Below are 3,524 nucleotides of genomic sequence, written 5' to 3'. Positions count from 1 at the left end.
TTTAGATTTCAAGGTATGTGTGTGTCTGTGTGTTAAGTTGTTTCTGTGGATTCTTCTTTCATCTCTTTATTTCTGATGCTGGAAATTTATATTTCCATATTGAAGATTCAGATTACACTTGAATTTGGCAACCTACAGTATCATCATTACTCAGGGAACAGGACCTGATTGTGAAATGAGATCCCATTGGTGAGACTCAGCTTTAGTTCCTAAATTGCTATGTCCTGTGTTGTTGAAATTACCCAGTGATTTTTGAAAATTTACCCAAAGATTTATATTAGTGACAATGTGTTGTCATTTTTAAATTTTATCCCACATTATGCCTCATAAAGCCTATTCTAGAATATTCTCCTCCTTTAGTAGGGATTGAGCTTGAAGTTTCTGGTATCATGATAGGCTGGACAAAGAAAGCCTCCTAGAGCTAAATTTTGGTGTGTTATGGTTACTTAATAACTTACTAACAGTTTAAAGCAAGTGTTGAGGTAAATTGGACATCATGCAGTAATTTCATTATGCCATGTAATAGACTTAACCAGTCTAAATCATGGGTGCTTAATGCATTTTTATCTGGGGATTTGCATAATTGGCACATAAATATGCATGAGATTAACTGCAAGTGGCAAAACAGGGTGGGCAAAATGTTCACGAGTGTGAAAATGAAGGCGGTTGCCAAGGGGGCACCTGAGCACACACTGTCTCCTGGGTGGTGGCCACATTTGACGTACCTAGAAACAGACAGGGCGGCAGCTGGCCTCCCCATGTCACAGGCAGTGTGTTGTCAGTGAGACACGGGCTTAGCACGGCTTCTGGCTCTTGGCTGGATTCACTTGGGCACACTACTTATTCTTTCTTTTATATATAATGCAATCTAGAGAGTCTCCAGGCTGATGGATATACTTCTGACTGGCCTCCTGGCAGGCCGCGACGCGGGCCTCAGGATTCTAACCATAACAAATGGTGTTCGCAGAGGCAGGCGGAAAGAAAAAGGAAAAAAAGAGAGCCGCTGATTGAGTCGTTTCTCCTATGAGGGCAAAGGAAGGACTTCTTATAATTAATCATCTATGTGTACTTTTTAAAATGTGTCCTTTTCTGATTCGATTTTTAATCCACCAACCTTCGTAATTCTCTTTAATCCTCTGTGCATTGCCTCCAGCGAGGGAGGCTGGCAGAATCATCCCCCTCATTTTCGGCTCCTTGTGATTCCTGCCTGCCAATGCTTGCTGCAAAATTTGCAGTGAGCACCTGCCTAAGGCCATGTGCAATTAAGACAAGTCTGTACTCTGCATGGAGTGTGTTCTGGATCTACCGCAGCAACAAGAGGATGAAGAAGGGAGGGGGAGAGAAAAGAGAAGAGAAAAGGAAAGGAGACGGGAGAAGGAGGGAGGGGAGTGGGGACAGGGAGGAGGAGCTGGCTTGGTTGGATGTCCATCTTTTTCTCTTTCAGTTTTATTGAGATATAATTGACATACGGCACCAGATAAGGCTAAGGTATACAAAGCCATATAAGTTTATTTAACATCCATCTCCTCCTATCATTACCAAAAAATACCAAAAGTCTCTTTCCTTGTGATGAGAACCTTTAGGATTTACTCTCTTAGCAATAATCGCGCCTCGGATAAACCTCATTGGCTACGATACTGCCACTGCGCAAAGCTAGGATTTCCTCTCTTAGGAACGTTCAAGCATACCGTATAGCACCATTAGCTACCGTTGCCATGCTGTGCATTCCATCCTCAGGACTTACTGATCTTATCCCTGGAAGTTTGCACCTTTGGACCACCTTCCTCCAATTCCCTCACCCCATCCTCACCTCTGGCAACCACAGATCTGATCTCTTTTATTATGAGTTTGGTTTTGTTGTCTGTCTTTTATTTGGTGGATTCCACATATAAGTGGGATCATGCTGTGTTTGCCTTTCTCTGTCTGACTTCTTTCACTTACCATATTGTCCTCAAGGTCCATCCATGTTGTTGCAAATGCTAGAGTCTTCTTCTTTATGGCTGAATAATATTCCATTGTATGTGCACACAATTTCTTTATCCATTCATCCGTCGGTGGACACTTGGGTTGCTTCCATGTCTTGGCTATTGTAAATAATGCTGCAGTGAAGATGGGGACACAGTTATCTTTTTTAATTAGTGATTTCATTTCCTTCAGATAAATACCCAGAACTGGAATTGCTGAGTCTTATGGTGGTTCTATTTTTAATTTTTTGAGGAACTGGAGGTCCATCTTTATATCCAAACAAGGTTACAGATGTTTGTTTGTTTGTCTGTTTATCAAATGCTTGCACAGTAAATGGAGAGTGGACCTGAATTAACCTCTCTAGAAAGACTGGAGTATGAACTTTTACAAAGTTTAACTTGGCAATTCAGTAACTATTTTGTGTGCTAGCTAGGCTTTTTAGGTAGTGCACTGTGATACTATTGTCTTTAATATCTGTTCTCCATTTACAATTATCTAAGTCCCCAGAGAAGATGCTTGGTTTCTGTCCGAACCTCCCTTATTGCTGCCACAAAGACATCGTGTCTTTATAGCACTTCAGTTACTTTCTCGAAGGAATGACTTCAGCTTTGTGGCATAAAGTCGTTTTCCAAGGGAAGTCTTCTGAAAGGATCATCCATTTATGAAAGGGACATTTACAGGGAACTGGAAGCTGAGAGAAGCAAGAATGAGCATTTGAAATGAACATCAGAATTGTGTCCTGCGAGTCCAGCTCTCGTGTATCCACAGTAAGGGCCACACGTAGCTCTGGTGAGTCCAAGAATTATCCTTCTTCACCACACTGCAATTTAGGGAGCACATCAGATACAGATGTAAGGTGGAAAAATTCTAAAATTACAGACAATGTAGATAGCAAAAGACAGAATCAAAAGAGTATAGTCAAAGGCTCTCTGGCTCTTTAGACCAATAATCATACAGTACATGAAACCCTTACAGTCCTTTAGAATTATGCCAAATCTGTTTGAAACTTTGCCAAGACTCCATGGAGTGTAGTGGCTGAAATAATCCATTGTGTTCCACCTCCTTGATACGTGGATTCTGATAAAATATTGGACTCTCCCTTCTAAAGAGCTCTGTGAACTAGGAATCATTAGGGACAAAAGAATGGTAAACCTGAGCAGGGAAGACCAAGGAGGGATTGACAATTACTTTCAAACACATGAAATATCCACAAGCTTATTCACCAGCTAATGACAGGCTATCCTTTATCTTCATGGAGGCTTAAATAAGAGGAAACCTGTAGAAGCTGAAGCCTGACAGGTTTAGATTAAATTTAAGGCACTGTTTCTTGACATCAAAATGTTTTCCTGAGAAAGGTTGATATGGTTTCTAATTTGGAGGCCTCTGAGACAGGTAAGGATGATCCACCTTGTGAAGCCAGAAGGCTTTAAGACATTCCATGTTTTTGTGGTGCCGTAAATTTTTACCAGAAAGCCAATAAAACCAGAAATAGGTTTGTTTACGAGGCATGCATCAGATTCCTTTACAAAGAGCTCCTGTAATGCATTTATTGAACCACT

The 3,524-nt window shown here is 41.0% G+C and overlaps 1 non-coding gene across 1 annotated transcript; it reads right to left on the bottom strand.

The window, feature by feature from the left end:
• Window positions 1–1,513: 1,513 nt before the first annotated feature.
• On the bottom strand, window positions 1,514–1,655 carry LOC116645716. Its single transcript, XR_004302015.1, has one exon. It is a non-coding gene; the product is annotated as a U4 spliceosomal RNA (small nuclear RNA).
• Window positions 1,656–3,524: the final 1,869 nt, after the last annotated feature.

The sequence above is a fragment of the Phoca vitulina genome, unplaced genomic scaffold (genome assembly GCF_004348235.1).
Source record: "Phoca vitulina isolate PV1807 unplaced genomic scaffold, GSC_HSeal_1.0 scaffold33, whole genome shotgun sequence".
Lineage (NCBI taxonomy): Eukaryota > Metazoa > Chordata > Mammalia > Carnivora > Phocidae > Phoca > Phoca vitulina.
The sequence above is the reverse complement of the archived record's forward strand: the minus strand, read 5'-3'. Positions and strand labels throughout refer to the sequence as shown.